A 26,556-nucleotide genomic window follows, 5' to 3' on the forward strand; every position below is an offset into this window, starting at 1 on the left:
TATATATTAAACTCAAATCAAAATATGACACAATTTAATAAAACAAGAATTCATTTTTAAAGAGTTTGGAAGCAATACTAATATAAACTGATACTCTTCCAACAATCCAACTAACAGATTTTGCAATGAGTCACTCCTGTGGGAATTTTATGCACTATAAAGTAATATACAGTACATGATAATGATTATGTAGTGTGTTATGTTCAGATGCTACTCTGGCCTGCTGCCTATTTTTCTTGTTTAATTATCTCCATCTGACTCTTTTTAAATAATACTTATGGCAATTTCACTCCAAATCAGCCAGCTTCTTGGTTTGAAGGATAAAGGTACAGTCTGATGTAACCATATGAAATGTATAATGTGAGTAAAGTGCAGTAGGTTCTAAAAATATTTTTAAAGCTGTTTAAGGAAAGAGGTCTGATTTAAGGATTCCTTGTTCAATTTGATGTTTTTGATTATGTCTCTCCTCCTCTGTGTCTTGCGTGTGTGTGTGTGTGTGTGTGTGTGTGTGTGTGTGTGTGTGTGTGTGTGTGTGTGTGTGTGTGTGTGTGTGTGTGCGCGCACGTGTGTTTCGTTCCAGATTTGATATACTTTTACAATATTTAGGGATTTTCTCTGAAGTTTCTGATTGTGTTTTAAAGGAAGATGCTCTGGAACCCTTTACAGGACAAACATTTAAAAAAAACTAGAGACACAGGAAAAGGCTAAGCAGATGACAGATAAAAAGAAACACCTCTCAATGCCCCCATTTTTCTGTCTCACTACTTACATTTATGCCTTTTTTTGGCGGCAATACAATGTAATTCTCAGTACACGATTAACTAGGGATGCTTCAGTACTGTTTTTTGTTTGTTTTTTCAGACCGAGCACAAGTACATATTTTAGGTAATCACTGATACCGATATTCAATTGAATTCAATTCAGTTTTATTTGTGTAGCGCTTTTTACAATGGACATTGTCTCAAAGCAGCTTTATAGAAATATATAAAGACAGGATACAGATTGTAAGTGTGTGGATTAATCCCTAATGAGCAAGCCGGTGGCGAGGAAAAACTCCCTAAGATGATATGAGGAAGAAACCTTGAGAGGAACCAGTCTCAGAAGGGAACCCATCCTCATCTGGGTAACAACGCATAGTATGAAAGTAAAAGAAAGTTCATTATGGATTTTACATGAAGTCTTTGTTGAACTAGTCCACTGTTCACTAAAGGAGACCTAAGTGCAAACTGCATGTGGTAACTGCAGTCTCAAGGCCGTACCAGCAACTGTAGTCCCAGCAACCACAGTGAGAATGTCCATGTGGAATTGAGGTCCAAAGCTATTTCATGGTACTTCAAGTGGTACCATCCTAAGCAATCTGCAGGCTGTAGCTGTTGATGAGAGCTCCATCCAGAGGTAGGCATCCATTTGATTTTAAATAGCTAAATAAGTTACCTTGCATTGAGTCTGGCTGTAGTCGAGAAGAGGGTTTTTTTCACTTCACAAAGGTGTTTCTCTACAGCTCTAAGTAAAGTATTGTATTGGAATCTTTCATAGTCAAGGACCAACAGTAATTGATCATCAGGAACAACATACTGCAAAAGAGCTGTTCTTTTTTTCACACACCTAGCATCATCAATAATTTTTTTCTTGCATAACCAGAGTTTGTTGCAACTTTGGAACCTGCTGTGTGCTGGTAGCAATGCACACCTTCTTTTCAAACACTAGTATCAGTATCAGAGCTAGACTTACGTCATAGTGTCATGTGGTATTAGAGCTAGACTTATGTCGCATAGTGTCATGTGATATCAGAGCTAGACTCATGTCACATAGTATCATGTGGTATCAGATCTAGATGTATGTCACATAGCGTCATGTGGTATCAAAGCTAGACTTATGTCACATAGTGTCAGTTGGTATCAGAGCTAGACTTATGTCACATAGTGTCATTTGGTATCAGAGCTAGACTCATGCCACAGTCACATAGTGTCATGTGGTATCAGAGCTAGACTTACGTCAGATAGTGTGATGAGATATCAAGCATGAGTAATTGAGCATGGTATCAGACTGATACTGACACCAGTATTGGTATCCATGAATCCCTATGATCAACAAACCAATGTATGAAAGATATGAGCCAGAGAAGCAATATAATACAGTTGTATGATTTATTGTGCAAACTGTTTCATTGTAATTGAAGAAAGTGTTCACTCTGAGGATTGAAACTGACAGGCACAGAGGGAGGAGAAGGAAAGAACAAGACATACATGCAGTGCAAAAAAGAAACGCATTTAATCACATTTCTAATTAATAGTAGCCTATTATAGAAAGAAATGAGTGAGTGTGGTTTGGTTTCCATTCAGACACAGTTGCCTCCCAACTTTTTAAATTACACCTATGATTTTTTTTTACACATAAAATAGGAATAAACCTTATATTACCTTATATTATTCTATCTTGCTAACGTGATATTGTTTGAGTTTAAAGCCCTGGCAGTAGAATGATTCATCTAGAACAATCTAGAGTTTGCAGTCAAATGCACATTTTGATCTGTCAACAGAATGAATATTTTCTTAAAGTGACATTATTAAAACACCTCGTAAACCCGAATCTGTTCAAAGAGATGAAGGAGATTTTTCTTCTGGGCTGTGCACAAATTTAGTTGATTTTACTCCAAACTCGTGAACTAGAACAAGAACAGGAACAGGAAAAGATCCCACAGAGATGCGACTGGCAAAGATCATGATGGGGTGACATTATGGAGCAAATGCATTTTCAGCATGCATACTGTAAATTATTAATTGAAATTTAGTTATATATTTAATCATATGTGAAGACACAAAATAATAAGGATAAGGATATTGTACATGTGGGACCAGTAAATTATTGGCACCTGATAATACTTCACATTATGCACATTGTAATGTAACAGTACTGCCAATCCATGTCCAGTCTCATAAAATATCAGCTGCAGCTCCGCTTAACAACAGGGCTTTAGCAATAATTGATGAAGCTGTACTCTATACAGACGAGTAACTTCCCACAATTACTGTTGTGTTTACTGGGCATATTATTATTGCATAGCCTACTTATAATTAAGATTTTTTAATCCGTGGAAAGGTTGTGTAATTGTAGTTCTAGTTGTGCTAGAATCAGTGCATGTCACGTAATTGACGTAATGGAGGTTAGGACGGATGCATGTGCAGGTAAGAGCTTTTATTAAAGAGAGGCAGGCAGACAAATCCAAATCATGAGACAATAGCATGATCAAAAACAGGCAATGGGTCAGGAGATCGGCAAACAGGCATAAACGAGGCAAAACAGTAATTGAGAACGAGGGCGAGAACAAGATCAATACTATAACACATGAACCGAAAAACAAACGCTTGGTATATGGAAAACTCACGTAATACTATCCAAATTGCAAAGATGGGTTTAAATGACAAATGTAATCAAGTGTGAGCACAAAACAGCTGAGACTAATGATGACACATACAGGAAACAACCAATGACAATACAGGGGAGGAGACAGGACATAAACCATAACAAATACATGTGTCGAAAGTACACAAAGTCAAGGTCACTGAAAACCCAAAAGCTCACGCATCGAGCTCACACTTCGGGTTTCCGAGCACGCTGCATGCTACAGCGCTAGCTCGAGGGGAAATCGTGACAGTGCACAAAAGTCTTATGCCCAAGCCACATTACAACATTTACACAATTAGTTTAAACAACTGTTACATTTATACAAACAATTTAAACAATTGTTTGCTACAACATTTGCTCTTTATATTGATCTAATCAGTCCCTCCAGGATTTAGCGATTTTGCGATCACACAAATTAACACAAAATCAAGCAAACTCCGCAATATTCGGAGAAGCTTTTCTTCAGATTTGGGCCAGGATGTGTCATGTGACATCATCACAATGCGCATTCACATTTTAATGGTCTCATTTTCCGCAGCAAACATCACTGCAAAACACCCTGCAAAACAATTTCGTGCAATCGGAATTCCGCCAATTCAAGTAGTTTTCCGCGAAAAAGCACAAAAACTCCACAAATTTAAAACAAAACAAAACAAAAAAAAAAACACTCAGCAAAATCAAGCATTTTTGGCCACAAGAATCACAAATAAAAACTGTAATCCTGTACGAAATCTGTACATACTGTATAATTGATAAAAAGCCCTCAGAACCATGGATCTTACACTAATTTCTTATGAGCAAACATTACTTCAGATCAAAACAAACATGGAGCTCAGCTATCACTGGTTATTGATTGTTTAACCATCTTTTATAAATATACAGTATTATATATCATGAATTCATTAGCTAGCCCACTGAGCAAGTAGAAGCCCATGTCCTATGCTTTGGTTGCCTGGAAACCCAGTTGATTGATTAGGCTAAATAGTGGTAGCTATCCTAATGAAATACTATGATAGTAGAAAGTAAGGGAAATTAATGACATGTTTACACCCTCAACAACAAGTCAGCAAGTCCTTATCCAACATTTGAGTTATAAGCTGCAGTGTTCAGACCAGATCAGGCAAGCATCATTATTTTCTCTCAGCATGTCTATAAAACTATGAAGTGACTGCATGTTGAGGTAAACGACAAAAAGATCATCTGTCATCTAAGTATGCTGACTAATCCACCTAGTAAAATCATTCTACCAACAGCCAGATCGTGTCTGGGGATGATGTAGATGTATGTAGTGCAGCAGGTGGTGCGATTGAGAATGAGTAACTTGTGCTAGAGTTACAGCATCGAGGTGAAGCATATTAAGTGTAAACATAGCCTACATCCCAAATGAAAGTTGTTATCAATATGGAATAGTGTTTTTATTATTTTCTGGTTGTTGAACAGACTTGTATGTGGGGAAACTATGAATAATAAACTAACAGCTAGTGATTTGTGTTCTGTTGGAAGGAGCAAATTGACCTCACAATCTGCCTGATTATTGTCTAGTGTGGCCCAGGCATACGAAGATATTCCTACATTCCTGCATCTCTATTATGTGTGTATTTTCTTGCAAGCACAGATAAATCTATACGTTCAAAACTCTGCTCATATCACACCCATGCCGTATCAGTCCCCTCATTCAATATAAGCTGCTTTTTTATTAAAGCCTTTTATGGTCTCGCTCCTCCCTCTCTGAGCTCCATCTGTACATCTCATCTCACACCCTGAGGTCATCTGGCAGCGGTCTGCTTGCAGAAACCCACAACAGGCTGGCATGTTGTGCTTTAGGTGGAGGTCCTTTAGTGCCATCACCCTCAAACTGTGCAAACTACCCCAATGTGTATGTAACTGCACTTCTATTGCTACTTTCAAATCTCTCCACATGATAGTATTATTCTTATTGGCTGACCATTAAGAACTGCACGCAACGTCTAACTGCCTAATCAGGAAAAGTTTTTGAGTACCCAGTGATGTGTGTTGCTGTCTGTAAACTACAGTAGGCTGCAAGAGCCTTTTTTTTTCTTCTAGATGAGTCCCCCTGGTGAGACTCTAATTTTAACTTCTAACATACACAGCATTTAGTGTGTTTACTTGCTTCCTAAGTGTTTACGTTAGAGTTATTAGTTGTTCATAGCAACAATTCAGTGAATTAATCAGGATTGAGTGTCCGTGCTATTCTGTAGGAGATTTAATAAAAATATTTAATTTAATGTGGGCTGAAAGGAGTGAAACCCCACTGTGTTTTACAGCTTGCTTGGTTAATGTCTGATTCCGCTATTTTAGCAGATATTCCTAGTTACCTATGCTGTAAAGGGAAATGGTAAAGCTCATATATACAGTAAGACTATTTCTTTCATGGCTTTCTTTGGGGATAGATGGGATAGGATAATTCTTTTTTTATAATGGAAATATGCATATTAATAATAAGTTTGATAACCAACTGTTGTTTTTTTTTGGTCTTTTCTTTTTTACCCCAATTTGGTCCAACCCAGTAAGTAGGTGTCCCCTATCACATGACAGCTAACAACTGGTGAAGTCTAGCATGTACTTCTTCTGAGACACTTGAAGTCAGCCACAGCATTTCAAACTGCGTCACAGAGCAGCTGGACAAGAGCTACCAACCTTCTTCCACATACATGAGCTCACATGATTGGTTAGTTTCACTCTGATTGACAGGGCTGAGAGAGTATGCATTGTGCCACTACTAGAAAGCATGGCTAAGGCTCTATGTATAAAGTGCCCTCCACTAATATTGGCACCCTTGGTAAATATGAGCAAAGAAGAATGAAAAATTCTCTTTATTGTTTAACTTTTTGATCTTTTGTTAAAAAATTTACAAAAAATACTCTGCTTTCATGGATATCAAACAATTGCAAACAAAACACAGGTTTATAAAAAATATCTTTGTTAAATATAGGTATGCAACAATCATTAGCACCCTTTTAATGCTACCTCCCTTTGCCAAGATAACAGTCTTCTCCTATAATGCCTGATGAGGTTGGAGAATACATGGCAAGGGATCTGAGACCATTCCTCCATACAGAATCTCTCCAGATCCTTCAAATTTTGAGGTCCATGCTGGTGGACTCTCCTCTTCAGGGCACCCCACAGGTTTTCTATGGGTTTCAAGTCAGGGGACTGGGATCGCCATGGCAGGACATATATTATTATGCCTCCATCACGATGTTTTTGGGCTGTGTGTGCTTCTGTCTGAGATTCTCTAGAGTGAACGGTTGAATGTGTGTACGATTTATATGAAATTATCATTGTGACCAGCAAACTGATTAGATTTTAACATGGATCCAAACAGGGTCAAGGTCACAGCGAGGTTAAATATCTCAAACAGTTTTTCTTCAGTAGCTTCCTTCTTGTTTGTCAAACAGAGATTTTATTTACACATTCATGTTCAGGAATTCAAGGAACATTTTCTGGCTAATCTACAATTTATTGCCATCGATCCATCTGTCCATCCGAGATTCCCGTTAGCTCAAGAGTATCTCAAGATCGAGTGGTTGAATGTTTGTAGGATTTCTATGGAATTATCATCGCAACCCACAAATGAACTGATTGCATTTTGGAATTGATCCAAACAGGTCAAGCCAAAGGTCACAGCAAGGTTAAATGTCTGAAATAGTTTCCTTTCAATAGCTTCTCTGTTTGAAGTACATTTTAAGATTATTTAAAGCATAGACATTAGTAACAAGAAGGACTAGACTTGTTGGCAGTGGAGGTATCTCTGTCAACACCATTAACATCAAATTCTACTACTTACCATTGATTTGATGTTGACGCTTGAATGAAGTAAATTCAGCACGCCACCCTTTTCAGTGCAATGTGAACGATCTCAAGGTTATCAGGTTATCACCCGCAGGGCCATGACTGCCCCTGCTACACCTTGATGTTTCTCTGATGGCCCTCATTACACCTACTGCTGGTTTTATCACCTCCCAGTCTGTTGTGAGGTTACTAAAGTGGGTGTGCTGATGCTCACCGAAATTGATGATAAAGGATAAGAAGCTCAAAGTGTGCTCTCTGGGCAGTCTGCTCCACTAGATGACTAAAGTGGAAATCTGATTAGGCTTTGAAATTCTGATGCCAATCCTTATCTCACAATCTTCCTCTCCACCTACTTTTCCCCTCAGCATGTTACCAAAAAAGTGCTTCAGCTTTGCTGTTATTCTGATTTGTTTTTTTCTCTTCTTTTGCTATAGGGATTAGGGTGATATGTTTATGTGGTTATATGCTGATTGCTCTTCTCTGTTTCATCTGATTGTAGTTGGGTTGACCATTTTTGGAAAAGGAGCTCTGTGCTCTCTCTGTTTGCTTGTGATAAAGCAAGTCAGTTTCCATCCCTACTTCTGCTCTCTACATGACTAGAACCACCACTGTATGAGCTGAGACTTTAGCCTCACCTGCTTTAAGACATGCAAATGTGCTAAAGCTGTTAACACCCTCACACACCATACATTTTATATGTAGGTGCGCTCATGCTAGATTTTAATTTCTCATTTGGTATCGCCATTACAGAGTTCCTGTTCAGCTTGACTTATCAAGGCAGTCGTACACAAAGAAATGCTTCTGATGTTTAGATCCATAGTAAAGCCATAAACAATTTATCAAGACCAGCACAAATGCGTACACACACGCACACCCACAAACAGTTTTGAACAGCTTTGATGCAAATATATAAAAGTGGAGGAGGAAACATAAAAAGCAGAGCGAGCCATGCACCAGGATTCACAAACAGCAAGCTGCTTGTCGTAGAAAGCTTTTTAATGTGTTTGCTGTCACTGGATTTAAGTATTTAGAGCAATAAAAAGAAATTGTATTTTGTTTTTTGAAGGAAAATGCAATAATGATGAGATTAGCTAAAGGTAATAATGCTGACAAACATTACAGTTTGCTTTTTATGCTCTTTGATGCATTAAATTACAATTACCTTTGAGTGCGATTCTGTTTATTTTTAATGAACATATTCCAACACTGTTGAATTCTCAAATCTGATTGGTCAGCAGGTGTTGATTAAATCTGTACTAGCAGCATGGCTCTGAAAGTAGCTCCAGTTATATAAGCGTGCTTGTTCTAATATATCTATGTTTTAATATGCACATGTTCTAGTATATAGCGTTTCTATAATAGCAACGTAAATGTTAACAGGAACGTGACATGAAGGTCTTCCACAACATTAAATGCAATTATGATAAAAACATAATGTGTCATTTATTAATACAGGTGTTTGGGGAATTGCTGTTATATAAGAGAAACAAAACAATTTTGATGTGATGTATGTGTTATAGGAAAATAGTCCACTTCGCGCTGGTAAAGGCCTTCCTTTTCACATTGGGCTTTGCATTGAAAGCAAAAAGCTGTTTTTGTTGTTGTTGTTGTTTTCATGAAGTGCAATTAAACCATTGTGTTGATATATGATTTGTGATAATAGTATTTATTTGAATATCAAGGAAACAGATAAAGATTATTGTAGCCGTTATTGCTCAGCCCTATCTTTGGTCATCCTCCCAATATTTCCCTGATTAGTGTTTTTTCTAAATGGTCATAACAGGTTGGTTATTAATGTAGATCCCTGTATGTTGTATAACTGTGTGTCTGTTACAATGTGCCGATGAGCTGCAGTTTGAAATGTTTAACCCTGTGTGACTGTAGCATAGCGGAGTGGACCAAAGTAAAGGTGTTATATGCAGCAAAGGTCGGTCCAGAATAGGGCAAAGTAGAGTATTTCAGTGGACCGGGCGATACACTGGGAAAAATAGCGTAGCAGAGTTGATATACTTTTTAAAAATGGCTGTAGTTCAATGACTCTAGGTTTTTAAACATGAACTAGCGCTACTTATTTATCTGACAGCAGCGCATTGGATGAGAGACAAGCGACAGGGGTAGAAAGAGGAGAGTTTTCATAGACTCCTGTAGATTTTTTCATTAGATTTACCCTCGCTCGTCTGTTTACCAAATAACATAGCATATTTACATTTAGCAGATGCTTTTATCTAAAGCGACTTACAAATGAGGAATTACAAGCAAAGCAATATATTGAGCGGAGAACAATACAAGTAATGCTACTATGCAAGATCTTTTAATTGAGTTCTAGAAAAGCAAAGTGCGCAGAGTAGAGGTGTAAGAGCTAGAGTAGGTTTTTAATGTAGGGTTGGCATTTTAGGGGTTAGTTAAGTGTTCATGAAAGAGGTGGGTCTGTAGCTGTTTTTTGAAGATCGTTTAAAAAATTTTTTTTTTTTTTAAAACAGAATGTACAGAGAAGTATGCATTAATTCCCTCCACATTAAATTCACTGGATGTTTCTCATCAGTTCAGAGACCATGATGCTAATCATGATGCTAATCATTTTAATGCTAAACACTCCAAATAAGTAATGGTTCAGCATTAAAAGGTAGCAATTATCACCTTACTGTTATGTTAGTTTCTTATCCAGAGCTTTGCAAGCAAGGAAATTTATGTCACTGGACCTTTACAAATTTGAATTGAATACCATATGGACCGTGTTGGTGTGGTGTGTGATCACAGCACACAAGAAGATTCCGCGTGAGGCCGTGTGTTTTGGCAAGTACAGTGAAGAGAGGACGTAAGAAGATCAAAAGATGACTAGTGTAACTGCATCATTTTTCTCTACAGCGAGGGCAATCATTCGCATTGCATTTTATCCAAACGTATGAATATCTGTGTACTGGGCCAAAGAGTGTACATCAACACATCCGTTTTTATTTTGTTTTTGGGAGTAAGATCAGTATATTTGTACAAATTGATTGTGAACTGAAGGCTCTTTGAATGATAGTCACACAGAGATATCCAATAATGCTGTCGGACTTTCATTGTTCGAAAAAGTTATAATTTCTAGAGCATTTAAATATGTAAAAATTCTCATTTGCACGTTGAAGATCCTAAGTTGTACTTTTAGGCTTGACTTACATAAGTCAATCCCAGAAATGTATGGAAATCGCTGTGAATAATGTGCCTTTAATTTATGATATATTTTATTGTTACTTTTTATTATGTACCAAATTTCTAATTAAATATAAAAATGGACAAACACAATTACTATTAAGTAATATTATATGTAAGCAACCTACAATTTCCAACAGACACTTATTGTATTCACTTTTTTTTTCTTCCTGTGGCTGAATCTCAGTGGAATTCTATTGAGCATGTACAATGAATATAATATATATATATATAAGTATTCACCCTCCTTGAACATTTCTTATGCACATCTGGATCCTGATATTTTTTGCCCATTCTTTTCTAGTCACAGATTCAAGCTCTGGGCTTTGTCTGGGCGATTCTAACACTTTCAGGTTCTTGGTTTTGAACCACTCCAAGTGTTCAGGACTCTAGGGATGTGATTATCAGTTGCTGTCAACTCAGTTTTACAGAAGTGGTGAAAATAAAATCATCAACATGACTCTCATGGTTACCTCACGGGTGGCTGTGGCTCAGGTGGTAGAGCGGGTTGTCCGCTAATTGTAGGGTTGGCGGTTCGATTCCTGGCCCGCATGACTCCACGTATCGAAGTGGCCCAGTGTCAAGACACTGAACCCCAAGTTGCTCCCCATGGCAAGTTAGCGCCTTACATGGCAGCTCTGCTACCACTGGTGTGCGACTGAGTGTGTGAATTGTTGAAAGAGACACAGTGTAAAGTGCTTTGGATGAAAGCACTGTATAAGTGCAGACCATTTACCCAGTGCCAGGTGAAAGAGCAAACTCTCTTACTTCCAATATAAGCTTGTGTTATAGCTGTAAGTATATAAAAACAAAATCAGAAACATTACTGTTTATGAAAAAGTTATGATTTTGCCTTCTTGTGCTTTCTTGTGCTGTTCAGGAAAGCAACCATTTAATTTTCCATGGTGTATGAAATACAAACCCACCGTGCAGTGCTACTACCTTTTTGTCTATGCCAGCAAAGCCAAACATATTCAGATTATTTAAAAGACTCAGTCATATTTACTGTATACTCACTGTAAATACTCAATCAAAATCTAATTACAGGACTTTGACAGCCCTAATACTCCCACACGCGGAGGCACAAATGTATGCACATATCCTAATATGCTAAAATTATTGCTAGATGGCCTGTGAACCACCGATGCCATGCATGATCTGATCTCGGAACAACGGTTTTACTCCAATTCTGACTCTTAACTGTGCGCGGCATTGAGTATGCTCTCAGATCAGAGAGTAAGCCTCCTCCGAACAAGCTTCTGAAGCCTTCAGAGCATCAGAAAAGCACTTCATGGCTTCAGCCTACCCACTTTCTCTGTGAAGACATGTGAATAAATAACTAGCGGGAACTGGCGGGAGCTCTGACAGTGCGTTTCTCCTCCTCAGTCATGTTTAGCACATGTCTTTTTAATTATTATTTTGTCTAATGTAATTTATAAATCAAGTAGCTTATAACGAGAGAAACTATCATACAGTATAGTTGAGGAGTGGAGATAAACATCATGCTGTTTCATTGCTTAAAGTATTCTACATTTTTTTATTTGATGGATGAACATTGAAAATGAAAACGTAGTGTAGACCCTATTTAACAAGATGGTCTGTTGGAGCTGCTTTCTCTTTCAAGTCAATGCAATGTTGCTGGTTTTTTTATTTTATTTTATTATTTATAGTATTTAGGGACTACATTTTTAAAGTAAACTGAAAAGGTACATTGAATTTACTTCATTCAAATACATGTGATTGAAATGAGTTACATTAACACAAATTGTTTTTGTACATCGAATGTGATTTGTACATGTATTTTCAAAGCCCTGAATGAAACTGAGTACACAACAGCCACATTACCACTGCACTATTCTACTGTGTTAATTTAATGCAATAGTTATAGTTCACGTCAGTGCCAACATTCATAATGAAATTGGTTTATGTTACTACGACATGAATTGATCACACTTGTATCAACTCTACAGTACATAATCCAGTCTAGAAATTAGAAATTTGTTTAAATTAAGTTTAGAATAAGTAATGAAACCACGTTTTGATGATAAACTTTATTTTTTATGTAAACTATACGTAGTGTTTTTCTTAAATCTGACCAACCACATATTCCTTTTTTTTTCAGTGTAGTTTGCACATTGAAGTATTGTAATATCGGACACAATGGGAATAAGAAAGTCAGAATAAATTTCAAAGCTGTTACGTAGTGAAGTCATGTAGTAGTCTATCAATTATATCAAACCATAATAGAGGTTAGCACATTTGCCTCGCACCTCCGTGGTTGGAGGTTTGAATCCCGCCTCCGCCCTGTGTGTGTGGAGTTTGCATGTTCTCCCCGTGCTTCAGGGGTTTCCTCTGGGTACTCCGGTTTCCTCCCCCAATCCAAAGAAATACGTAATAGGCTGATTGGCATTTCCAAATTGTTCATAGGGTGTGAATGTGTGTGTGAACGTGCCCTGCAATGGGTTGGCAACCCAAACAGAAGTGTCCCCCTGTCTTGTGCCAATAGCTCCCTGAGATAGGCTACAGGCTCATTCGTGACCCTGTGTAAGATAAGCAGTATGAATGGATGGATAATTTTACCATTTTTTTAGAATATGCTTTTAAATAAATAGCTAGTAGCTAGTCTCCTGTCCAATGAGCTGCTGTCAGATAAATCTGTAGCACTAGTTCATGTTTAAAAACCTAGAGTCATTGAACTACAGCCATTTTTAATAAGTATATCAACTCATTAGAGCAGGGATGTCAAAATCTAATTCTGTGATCTCTTTAAGGGCCATAATATAAAGCTATAAAAATTTTTTATTATCAATAAAAATTAATAGCCTATAATATGTCCTATAAATATCATAGGACATATTATCAATATTATCAGCATTACCCTATATGATATATTATGAATACTATTGATTAACACCAATAAGTTATGCTCTGAAAGTCATATAGGATATTTTTATTGGGGGGGCCGGGGGGGGGGGGGGGGGGGGGGAATCTGTATAAACTTATCCAACTGTATACACTAACATATTAGGTGATGACATTTATTAATCTGATTAAAGTATATCTGTATTCCAAGTATGGAAAATATATATATCCGTAAGAAGGAGATTCAGCTCAATTCTTACTCACAGCGGATTATCCCCGCTAAGAACTCATACATCCTTACTCTCCCATCTCTGCCATCTTTGCCCTCCATCATTTTTCCCCACTCTACACTTTTTGTAACATTTCAGGATTTGGAGTCATCACTGAATCACACTAAAGGTCAACATGTGATGTGTTTCTGAATCATTTCTAGACGCAACAGCTAGGCGTCCATTCTAAGGAGCGCTTCAGCCCTGCGAGGTGCGAGCCTGCGCTCGCTGTACAGAGGCGGGTGCAGAACGTGGGAATTATATAGTGTGAAAATGTTGAGTAGTGGTGTACTACGAGTGACTTCGATATTATTTTTTTGCTAGTTCACGCATGACACATGTGCTTTAGACCATATCATTTTCTCATCCCGGTCAGTTGCTATTTACAGACTGACAATATGATTGACAGGTAAAGACCTTACTACTGCTTTGATGGATCACGAGTGCTCAGGGCTTTGAGGCAGGTTGTTTTCGGCAGATCTCAGAAGCACCTCAGATGAAGCGTTAAATAGACTTAAGGACACAAGACATAAAGACCTTACAATGCTTTAATGAATTGAAACGTGTGTGACTGAGGCCAGATTCTGAGATACATGCCCTTTTTATGGTACTTTTGAGAGGTTCACTGAATAACCGGCTGTGTGATTGATCAGATAAAGACGTAGTTGAAGTTGACAAGCTTGACCCTCTTTCCATTTCCATGCATGCATTATTCACACACAGTGCATGGGAACAGCGTGAGACAGCGGCAGGCATGTAGAAGGGGAATGGCTTCGAGAGAGAGAGAGAGACTGTTCTGTAGCCGTCTTCTCCCAAAAGAACAGAGTCCATGGTCTTAAATACTAATTATCCGGTTCTTTTCATCAGTCTGCATGGTGGTGCTGATTTCATTGCAGGCTTTCAAATAAATATGCAAATTCATGTTGAGGGAAAAACATTTAAAGACGTTAAAAACAATGTCCTCTGGTAACACTTTATTATAGAGCAGATCCAAAAGGTACTACACAACCCCAGGACTGCATTATTTGATCATCTATCAAAAGCAGTCTTTACTCCATTTGTACATATTGTTTAAGATTACATCATTTAAAACGGAGACTAATCCACTTTTGAGCTGCTTGAAACATTCTTATATGAAACTGATATACAGTCGTACCCTAAACACGCTATTCACATAACATTTGCTAGAAGCATTTTGAAATTGTTGTGATGCCACGTACAGTAGAACGTCTCCAGTTTTAGTCACGTCATAGCGTGTACTGTAGTCCTGTAGAGCACCAGGGTAGCGAGGGAGGAGACAAACATATCAGGGAACTAGAAACTAGGCTTGGAATCGCAGTGGCAGCACATCAAAGGAAGACAAACGAACGATTAAACATACTAACAAATACAGTTGTGTGCAAAAGTTTGGGCACCACAGCCAGCAGTGTTTTGTTGATTTTTTTAAATGAAAAGACGTAAACACAAGCAGTGCAGCAAACTGTTGTAAAGATTTACATTGCTGCATGGCCTATGAATATGTAGTGGAGCTCAGCAACTAATGATTCTTCTGTTTGTGGCGGTGTAAAATGATTGGCTCATTAATATTGAAATGCATTCAAATCAATTTGACACCACTAATGCATACACAAGTTTAATTATGAGGGAGACAGGAAGTCAATAAAGGGCCTCTGTAATGTGCTTTTCTCACTTGCAAATAAAGAAATGTGTAAATGTTATATTTTGAGGAAAAAGAAACAGTAGTAAATGACAGTGATGAACAGAACATCAACAGAAACAGAGGAGTTATAATAATAATAATAAGAAGAAGAAGAAGAAGAAGAAGAAGAAGAGTGAATACGTTTTGAGACGCCAGTACTGCATATCATATTTATTCTAATAGGGAGTTACTACAGATATACAGCTGATAACTCAGCTGCAAGAAACTTACAGTTGCAGTCACAATTACACACAGATTCACAGCCGATCTAAAAATACCCTCGACTCACACTCCTCCCACTCACCTCTCCTTTACAAACACTCAAACTCGCACATGCATAATCACACTCTCTCTAAGAGTACAGCCTCAGTTCTCTTCTTACAGTCATCCCCTGTTCTTACGGGGTCTGTGTGTGTGTGTGTGTGTGTGTGTGTGTATGTGCATGTGTGCGTATGCATGTGTGTGTGAGAGTGTGTGTGTGTGTGTGTGTATGTGTGTGTGAGAGTGTGTGTGTGTGAGTTGAATGCTGCTGCCGCTGAGCTCTGCAGGGTTGTGTATGTTAAGAGTGAAAGAAGTTCACAGCACTGAAAGACTTTCATCTCTCATCCATTACTACTGCTCACACTCAATTAGCACACAGCACCAATCTCCCACTCGTTGTGTGTGTGTGTGTGTGTGTGTGTGTGTGTGTGTGTGTGTGTGTACTGTATGTGAACATATTTGCATGTGGTTGTTTGTGCATGTGTGCACATATTTGAGTGTGGTTGAGTGTGTGTGTGTGTGTGTGTGTTTGTGTGTGTGTATGTGTGTGTGTGTGTTTGTGTGTGTGTGTGTGTGTGTGTACTGTATATGAACATATTTGTATGTGGTTGTGTGTGCATGTGTGCACATATTTGAGTGTGGTTGTGTGTGTGTGTGTGTGTGTGTGTGTGTGTGTGTGTGTGTGTGTGTGTGTGTGTGTACTGTATATGAACATATTTGCATGTGGTTGTGTGTGCATGTGTGCACATATTTGAGTGTGGTTGTGTGTGTATGTGTGTGTGTGCGTGTGTGTGATCCAAACTGTCAGGGTCACATGATTCCAGATTTCTATCATTGCACAGACAAACAAGTACCCTAAAATGCTTATGGCGAGGCTTAGGTAAATTACTCATGTAACACACACACACACACTTAAACAAATGATAAAAACTGAATAAGATTTAGCATACAGCAGTAAGATGTGGCCTAAGAGATACAGTGTGTGTGTGTGTGTGTGTGTGTGTGTGTGTGAAAGAAAGAAGGCAGTTTACAGACACCCTGGCTAAAGGGACAGCTACTTAACACAAGGATCTCGCCTGCCTCCATTAGAGAAACACATAAATGAGAGCTGAGAGCCAGACAGAGGCAGCCACAAAAAAACACAAACCTAGTAATACCAAGAACTAATCTTCTCTCTCTCTCTTCCTCTCTCTCTCTCTGTGTCTTTCTCTCTCTCTGTCTTTCATTCCCCCCTTCCTGTAAGTCAGTTGCCATAAGCAAAAAATTCTACTTTTCTAAGGACCAGTAATTAGTATGAAGTATACTTCCTGGTGGAACTTATCATACCAAAGGTTTGTTGTTGGTTAAACACAAGCTTCACAGAATGACTTACCCTCAGACCCACCATTTTAAGAAGTATAGCTAAGCGAAATGTCTCTGAGATGCTCTTGTTTTCACGCATGAACGCAGACATCACATCATTTTTTTCCCCATTTGCTGCCAAGCGCATTCAGCTGCCATATGATGATGAATAAGTGACAGTTAAAAAAGAAATGTGTCAAAGAGAAAGCACGTGTTAACTCTCACCCTCCCAGCTTAGCTGCTGCTCACTAGAGGACAACTTGCTTGTGAGCAGGATTTGGGTATGAGTAAATTCTGAGAAAATGCGGTATAAATAATCCAATAATACCAGGACTGTTGAGAAGATCTGACATGAATGGTAATGTAATATCTTTAAATTAGCCCTCTACCGCATGAATTATTACATTTGCATAAAAAAAAGTTTTTACAGATTTTTATTACTTGAATTAGTTCAAGTAATAAAAATATATTTTTAAAAAATGCTGACATTTTTATGTGGAGTGGTTGGTAAATTGCAGTCGTGGAAAGTATCATATAGTCAAAAAATAACACAACATGTATGAGGCTACAATTCCAGTTATTGCATTTTCCAGACTATAACACAGTCCCTCCAGGATTTTGCGATGGCAGAGATGAATGCAAAATCAAGGAAGCTCAGCAATATTCAGAGGAGCTTGTACATTTTCAAATTTACCACAGATTTTGTCCAAAACACGCCGTGTGACGTCATCACAACGCATATTCGGCCGAAGCCCTCTTCGATTCACTTGCGTCGAATATGACTACAGCTAAAAGGTTTCATTTACCAACAAACATCACTGCGAAGGACTGTGCAAAACAATTTCATGCAATTTCACCAAATCAAGTGGTTTTCTAAAAAAAAAGAAAAAGCTCCACAAATTGCATCGCAAATTCTGAAGAAGAAAAAAACGCAGCAAAATCAAGCATTTTGGACTGCAACAATCACCAAAACCTCCATGAAATCATGTATGGACTGATAAATTGTGACTAGAGACTGAGGGTTTTTTGCCAACTAGTAAGCATGTAAAAGTTCTATCTTCTAGAAAGGAATTACGGCTGTATAAAAGTATGTGGATGGCTTTACTCACAATATTAGATCCAAACATGTTTTGGGTGAAGTATCTTTACATTTTTTCGCTTGAATTCTTAATTCTTTCTCTTGCAACATAAAATGTAGTCAATAAGGTGCAATTAAAAAATGTCTGAAATCATGTCTGAAAAAGTTTTTCTTACTTTGAATACGAAAATTTTTTTGATATGTAGGCCTGTTTCATTGAAAGTAAGTTCCATCATAAAACTTCCAAAAGTAAGTTCCATCATAAAATGTTGCCATATGGTAACAATAATATTTTACATTTTAACAGAATACTCAAAATATATAAACTTGTTTAAATGTCAAAAAATAAATGCTAACTTATTTAATAAGTTAAATAAATGCTAGCTCAGAGAGTGTTTTTTTGTTTGTTTGTTTACGTAATTTTGCCTAAATATTGAAAGCATGTTGAGAGCCCTCCAATGATGACCTTCACTGTGCCATGTGATTGCAGAACAGTAAGTGCAAACAGCGTGTCCTGGTTATGTGACCGCACATGTTTTTTTGTTATGTCAATGAACTGTTATGTCAAAAAAAAATGGAGAAAATGAATTGTTGCCATAAGGCAACACCATGCAGTAAAGGGTTAGGTGATTGAGAAAAGTTAAGGTTACATATCTCTTGCACTTCTTGCCATCTCTCAGTGGAGTGGGCGGAGTTACAGTACGCAGCAGATGTAACCTCACCTGTGTGTTGGTGTGGGTTTATTTTAGTCAAGATTAAAATGCTACAGAGCCTCTCTGGAGACATCCCTCCTTAATAAAGTTAATGCACTGCCACAATTTAACACGTGGGAACAGGATTCTAACAGCCACAATTTAGTAATTCACGGGAAAGAGATCAATAAGTCAAAGGAATGAGATACAAAGTGATGGCCATGATTTACCAAGGCATAAGAATAAGATAATTAAGCTGTGCCCATGACTTAGTAACGTGAGGAAAAGAGTAGCCATGTATAAATAATACGTGATCATTGCATTGTGCCCATAAACTGGAGTGCATGTTTATACAGTGTATTACGGTAATCACCAGGGAAAAAGCTGCCACTCATCATTTTGAGTTAAAATGCAGACACATTTTTACATGCACAGTAGGAATGTCAGCACAGTAAGAATGCCAGTAAAATGCTTTTCATTAAAAGTGCACTGAAAGCATTGTCTTTAGGGAGGTAATGCCAGTTTTTCTCTTTTGCGTCAGTCTTACTGCTATCACTGCAGCTATCCTGAAACAGTGCAATGTGTGTATGCACTTTGCTAGGCTAATAAAACAGTATAACAAATATTAGAAATAGCCTAATATCTGAAATCTAATTTGTTAAGGAATTGTTATGAATAGGACAATAAATGAAAACTCATTTATTAGTGGGCAGCATGGCATCACAGCGGGTTGTGTTGAGAACCTGGCTAGATTCAAAGCTCAGATTACTGTCTATGTTGTTCTCCAATTGTCCATGTGGGTTTCTTCTGGGTTCCCCCGTTTCCTCCTACTGTCCAAAAACATACCAGCAGGTGAATTGGCTATTCTAAATGGTCCCTATGTGTGAATGCTGTCCTGGCATCCCATTCAGGCTGTGTTCACACCTCACGCTCAGTATTCCCAGGATAGAATCCAGATCCACCACAGCCTTGACCAGGTAAACCCAGTGTGTGTGTGTGTGTGTGTGTGTGTGTGTGTGTGTGTGTGTGTGCGCGCGCGCTTATAAGCAGATATGCAGTGCTGAGGTCAGAGGTGTGGCTGTAAGGAAGTATGTCAGTGTGTGTTATTTTGAAACCTGTCCCACTCGCATGGAGCAACTTGACTAATAAAAGAAAGTTATCTCCCAGCCTCCTTCTTTCACAAATAACCAATCCAATTTACACTCATTTGGGCAGATACGCAGGTCGTGTTTCTGCCTGCCCAAAACAACACTACACTCACACTTGCACAAACACACACACAGACACACCCGTCATCTCTTCAACCACATACACGCACCATTTCTTCCATCAGGCACACTGAACAGAACAAAACAGAGCCTGCAGAAAATTTCTGTCCAAAGGCAATTCTCTCGGCCAATTAGTTTTGATTTATGCACATGCTGCAATTGATTAACTGTTCTATCAAATAACTGGCCAGAATGTTTACATGCACTGCCTCCCAGTTTGTATTATTTAGATATGATTCAGTCAGTACCTGATTCAGACATTATTCAGACATTATTTGTATTATTTAGACATTATTCAGACAGTTTTTGTATCATTTAGACACGATTCAGTCAGTACTTTATATTATTCAGACATTATTTGTATTATTTAGACATTATTCAGACAGTTTTTGTATCATTTAGACATGATTCAGTCAGAACTTTATATTATTCAGACATTATTTGTATTATTTAGACATTATTCAGACAGCACTTTTTATTATTCAGACATTATTCAGTCAGTGTTCTGATTATATCTGAATCAGTATTCTGATATTATTCAGTAGGTTTTATTAAAAGGGTTTTAATACTTTTTTTGTGTCTTTGTTGTTGATTGACTAACTCATTTAATATTAATATTGTTCCTCAAAAGCTGTTTAATTCTGAATTCGTAACTGGCTGTGAAGGCTTCATACGTGATACACAAGAATCACATATTTATGCCATTACGCTACTGCAGTCCTGTTTCCAAATAAAGCCATTCTCCTTTTCATAATTTTTGGCTTTAACCATCAAAATGTAACCCTTATTTTGTGTCACACTAACTCTGAAAAAGTGTCACAAAAGTGCAGCAGTATCTCTGTGAATCTAACTAGCACATAGTCACAAGTCATAGTGTAGTAATTCAAGCGATCATTCTCACATGGGTCAGGTCCGAATTCTAGATTGCGTGAAAATGTGTATTACAGGCCATTTCAACATTATTTTTTGCAAGTTTGTGCAGGCCTTCAGTTTGATACCTGTGTTGTATACAGCATATATACCATTTTAAACATTGCGTATGACCGGAAGTATTTGTTTATCATATGACAGTATTTGAGCTATACTGCATGTCAAACAGTCTAGGCCATTCTGAAGTAATGAAGCCTACAGAGGGAGGAACGCTTCAAAAACATCTGTGTACTTAGAAATAAAGCACCATAAAAGACTCTTTAGAGAGCTAGAACACTACCTATCAACTTAAGGAAATCATTTTAGAGCGCATGTTCATTTCAGACCAAAGCGATAAAATCTATTTACTTCAGAGAGCCCGTGTAAATTATTCAAGTAAACAACCAATGGATCCTTGACCCCTGAGATTCTACTGAAATTGTCATTTTAATTACAAGGAATAAAAAGTTACATTTCATGGTTTTATTGTTTTATGATGTAACGGCATGCAAATTTTTTGTCTTACTGTAACCATGTGAAAGTTTATGTAAGTGTCAGCTACACTAGATCATCAGCTTTAACAAAAAAATAGCACCGAACCCAATTAGAGAGGGATCTTGGTGACTGGTGTAGCCTTTGGAGAGATGACAGTACAGTCGTGATCATAACACAATGGACTGTAGCTACTATCTGGGTTATATTCACTGTTTAAAACATGACAGTTTGACACCGAGTTGCCTTTTCTGACCATCAAACGTGACCTTATTTAAAGCGTATTTTCCCTGAACTACGTGTGGCTGTGCTCTTTCCCAAGGCAGAGTCAGAGATCATCCTGTGCATATTTGATCTGACAGTAGAAACATCTTCACATTCCTGCTTTGGCCATCCTGCCACCAGCACAATAACCTTGATGGATTATACAGACGTTCGCACTCGTTTATCTTTCTTGCCCTCTCTCGTTCATCGAAAGTGCGCAGGCTGCTGATGCATTATTCAGCACCTCGACATTCCCACTATACGTCTCATTCCGATGATGCAAAACTCGGACTGAACCGCTCTGGCACTGATTGGCTGAGTGCCCTCGGGCTCCTGTGGTTTGATTCACTGCTAACCGGACTGGATGATTTCTTATTTAGAAGCTAAAACATAATAACAATAAGAGAACACACACCGCCTGACGGGATCTTTGTCAGGAACACACTGGCTCTTATTCATCAAAGTTGCATATGGACAAAATCTTGAAACGACCGTGAACACATTTCACCAACAGTTCTCTTATTCATCAGTTGGTCTCTGGAATATCTGTGCGATGAAACTCACAACTGGTCGGAGTGTGAAATATTTTTAACAACCTGCAAAAATGTGTGGTTTGCAGTTAAATAATCAAAATCAACATCATGAGTAAGTAAAGCAAGTGTAATCAGTAAAGTGGAGTAGGATGAGTAATGGCAATGAAAACAAGCAATTTCATTTCCTTGTTGTTTCCTTGGTACAAAGAAAGTGTAACCTCACGGTTACATTAAACAATCACCTGCGTCTGTGAGCTCATGTATGCGGAAAAGGGTAGATACTCTAGCGAGTGTGTTCAGCTGCTCTGTGAGAGGAGAGCTGGAGGATGGGTGGGAATTGGCCAGGAAAACAGGGGAGAAAAAAAGCTAATTAAAGGCATAACAGTGGTCTTTAAGGTCCAATTACATAAATGAAATCATTTTTAAAAGGAAATTACATCCACATTACTATGTAATAGATACACATGAAAGGCATGTACCCTTAGTGTTGTGTCTGAGTCCATTTTTGTCAAGTTCAAGTCAAGACCAAGTCCTTAACCAATAGAGTCCGAGTCCAAAAGGGGCCGAGTTGGACTTAAGTTCGAGCCCTGAGTCCGAGTCGAGTCCAAATGAGTCCAAAAAGTAATAAAATTGAAAAAAGATTTTAAATTGCAATTGTAAACTCAACACTGAGCTGTTAAATTACTATTTTATACAAAAAAATACTACTATTACATGTTGCCATTGCCATTTAATATTTTTATTTCATGTCATCTGCACCTCAACTAATTTCCTATCAAAAATGGGTTGAAAGGAAAAAAATGGATATAGAGGTATGTGTAGACCTTTTATTATATTACAAGTGTATGAAAATACAAATGAGCCTGTTTTGTTATTGTATCACACTATATTGTGTGCTCCAGCTCGAGTTGACATTACAATGATTTGATGCCTCTCCCCCAAAGTTATATCAGCTGAGAGAGAGAACAGAGTAGAGTTACATTTAGCAGCATGTAATAACAACAAGCTTTAGGCTTTATTACCGCTTTTAATCTGTCTATGAATGACAACAAACTTGTTTCTGAACACAGCTCTGTTCTTGTAACTTTTTTCATTTTAATTCCTAAAATGAAATAAATAAAAAATCCCTATCAGCTGGGTTTATGATATTTACTACATTAAGAAGTACATTTCACATTTAAACATGAAATTTACGACTGGAATCACCAAATGCTAATGTTTAGGGGCAGGTGATACGATTACAATCTTATATCACTATAACAATATGTTTTCTCAGGTACAGTAGGTCTATCAGTTGTATTCGAGTAAGAAATACTATGGAAATTGAATAACGCAATTAAATATAAAATAAAATAGACATTACTGTATGACATATACAGAGACTCTTATTACATTTACTGAAGTTATTCAAACGAGTGAGTGATTTTCTCTTTGTCTTTTGCTGTTTGATTAACATTAATGAAACAGACAGCAGCAGGTTTATTAGACTGCTGTCACTTTAAGACCTAATGCATAGATCCACCTCCGATTTTTTACATACACTTAAGACATAACTGACTGTGTTTGCATGACTACTCGGCCAGGCCTGCATTTTGACATGGTGTGTGTGTATTTATTTGACCGTCCAAGCGTAATAAGTCGCTAAAGAGAACTCAATTCGGTACTCGCACGATGAGGCTGCTTTCTGTGCGCGTGCTTCAAGTGTAGCAGGGAGACATTCAGTAAATTCTTGTTATCTTAATTTTATGCTGACATCCCACCCTGAAAAAACTCATTTCAGAGAGGTAGCTCCATCACCCCTGCAACCACATTTGACCCATTTGTAAGTGTTTTGTTGGCAGGTTCAGTGCTAATAGCTAAATGCTAAATGTGACATTAAAATATGCACTTAATATGTACTATTATATTAATTCAACTCTATTAGGCTTATTTTTATTCTATTACAACTTTAAGCAAGTCTACAGGAAGTTTGGCCTCATCACGTGGGACGTCAACAGAGTAACTCCTTAGCAGCTATTCAGCTACTTTAAATAACGTTAACTATGCTAATGAACAAATGATACCTGTTAAACTCACCTCAAACATGTCTTTTACAATCATTTAACCCACCATGGGCAATCGAAAAGTCACTGTTGAAAACTTGCAAAACTGTTGTAATTTTTGACCCCTATGAAGCAGGGGTATACTTTAGTGTAGTCTGGGGTGAAGTGCGTTTTGTAGTTTCTTTTTTGTTGTTGTTTTTTGGACACTCTGCCATGACACGCATGAACACTACAGTGATATTGAACTACAGTGGTACACTGAACTGATGGATGAACTGTAGAGAGAGCGAGAGGTTGACATTAAAGCCCACACACAGAAAACTGATAGGTCTAGCTAGCAGAAAGAGAGACCAATCAGATTACGCTCTCTGTCACTCTCTCACTCTTATCACTCAGGCTGCGTCAGAAACCGCATACTTACCTAATACATGTATTTCACCTACTATACAGTAGGTAAGTATGCAGTTTCGGATGCAGCCTAACCCTCTGCTCCTACTGGTCTCTCGAACGTGCTCAAAAATATCGATTTCTGGTATATTGTATATAATTTGCAGCCGTCAGGGAGCCGTTATCGGGAGACTCCCGGAACTTCTGGGAGAGGTGGGATGTCTGTTTATTTTGTTATTTATTTTTTTAATCTTTCTTTTCATGTTACACATGACGCGGACACGACTGTACTCGTAAAATGTACAGACTGTACTGTACAAATTTACAGTACAGACTGTACTGTAAAATGACAGGGTCCAAAATGTCCGAGTCCCGTGTCAAGTTCTTGTACAAATTTACCCAAGTGCGTGACAAGTCCGAGTTTGTTCATAATTGGACTCGTGTCCGGACTCAGGTCAGAGTCCTGGATCGAGTACCCCAACACTATGTAGTCCTACATACTACAATATAGGTAATGGGGTTTAGTGTCTACCTGTAATTTGTATTTTGTATTTGTAATTTGTAAATTAATGCGTAGATGTGAATCTTCAGCTCATTATTTCTTCAGTTGAGTAATAGATGCATTTGTGTACAATAGAATGCACAGGTTTGGGCAAGTGAGCTATTCAAATCTGACCCATTCGAGCTAGCTATAAATATTGATTTGCAGATTTTCAGTTGTTCTTTTCTGGTCACGGTAGTAGTGGTAAGTCATCCTGAACAAGACACCAGTCTACACACATTCATACCTAGGTTCAATTTAGAGGAGCAATTCCACTGGGAGAACATAGAAAACTCCACAGTACAGTAACCAGAGCTCAGGATTGAAGCAGGGACCCTGGAGCTGTGAGGCAGCAACATTCTTCACCTCATCACTACTCGAGCTATAAATAAAGTTCACTTAACTACAGGTGAGTCTGCAAAATGGTTCAATTTTCTGCCTGATTATGGCATTAAATAGCTTTATAATTGTCCATAATTGTCTTTTTATTTGCAGCACCCTTAGTCAATAGCACTTCTAAATTTATATTTCCCCTCTCCGTGTGCTTTTCTCGGATGTTAGACTGCTCTTTCTTTCCTCTGTCATCATAAATGCTTTGCTTTTGTTGGCTTTCTCACAGCACACGCATAAATTAGGGCATGTTTAATTTTAAATTATATGTATATGCAAGTAAATTGAGGCATTCAGTATGTACATTTGCAATCAAAATGATTCAGTCCCCATTGCAAATCAGATTTATTGTCAAAATTGACTGACTTTCAGCTGCTTGCAATGAACAAGTCAAACAAAAGCGATTGAAACACAACAAATGCTTCAAGTGGTTTCCCCAAATTCAACTGAAAATTATTCAAACTGAAAATTATTCAACCCCCTGAATAGAATCCCTCACAACAGCACAAAGGAGACAAACTTGTGTTGTCTCAAGCACACCTGATACAGTTAATCAAGGGCTTCATTAGTTGTACCAGGTGTGTTTGAGCTGGAACACATGAAATACCTGAAATGGCTAGGGGTAGAAACTGTATGAAATACCTGGACAGGGCAGAAAAAGGAAGCTATTAATGGCTGCAAGCAGATTTCTGAGAAGGCAGGTTTGTGAAACCCTCGAGTAACTGCAAAACACCTGCAGTGAGACTTGGTGGCAACAGGCACTGAGGTTTCAGTGAGTACAGTAAGGCGCGTTCTAAACACAGAAGGTTTACATGCCAGAACTCCAAGACGTTCACCACTACTGACTCAAAAGCACAAAAGTCAGCGCAAAATTATATAAATAAGCCACAGAAGTTTTGGGGGGTTTTTCTGTGGCGCAGTGAAACAAAACTGGAACCTTTCAGTGGCATGTCTGGAGGAAGGATGAAGAAAGAACACTGTCCACATTCAAGCATGGTGGTGGCTCGGTGATGCTCTGGGGCTGCTTTGCATCCTCTGGCACTGGAAACCTGCAGCGTGTGGCAGGCACGATGGATTCATTGAAGTATCAGGAAATCCTAGGAAAAAACATCATGCCA

The 26,556-nt window shown here is 38.1% G+C and overlaps 1 protein-coding gene across 2 annotated transcripts in view; it reads left to right on the forward strand.

Annotated features, from left to right (window-relative positions):
• kcnd3 (potassium voltage-gated channel, Shal-related subfamily, member 3) overlaps positions 1-26,556 on the forward strand; it is a 166,882-nt gene that overhangs the window by 24,670 nt on the left and 115,656 nt on the right. The window lies entirely within an intron of this gene.

The sequence above is a fragment of the Ictalurus punctatus genome, chromosome 5 (genome assembly GCF_001660625.3).
Source record: "Ictalurus punctatus breed USDA103 chromosome 5, Coco_2.0, whole genome shotgun sequence".
NCBI lineage: Eukaryota > Metazoa > Chordata > Actinopteri > Siluriformes > Ictaluridae > Ictalurus > Ictalurus punctatus.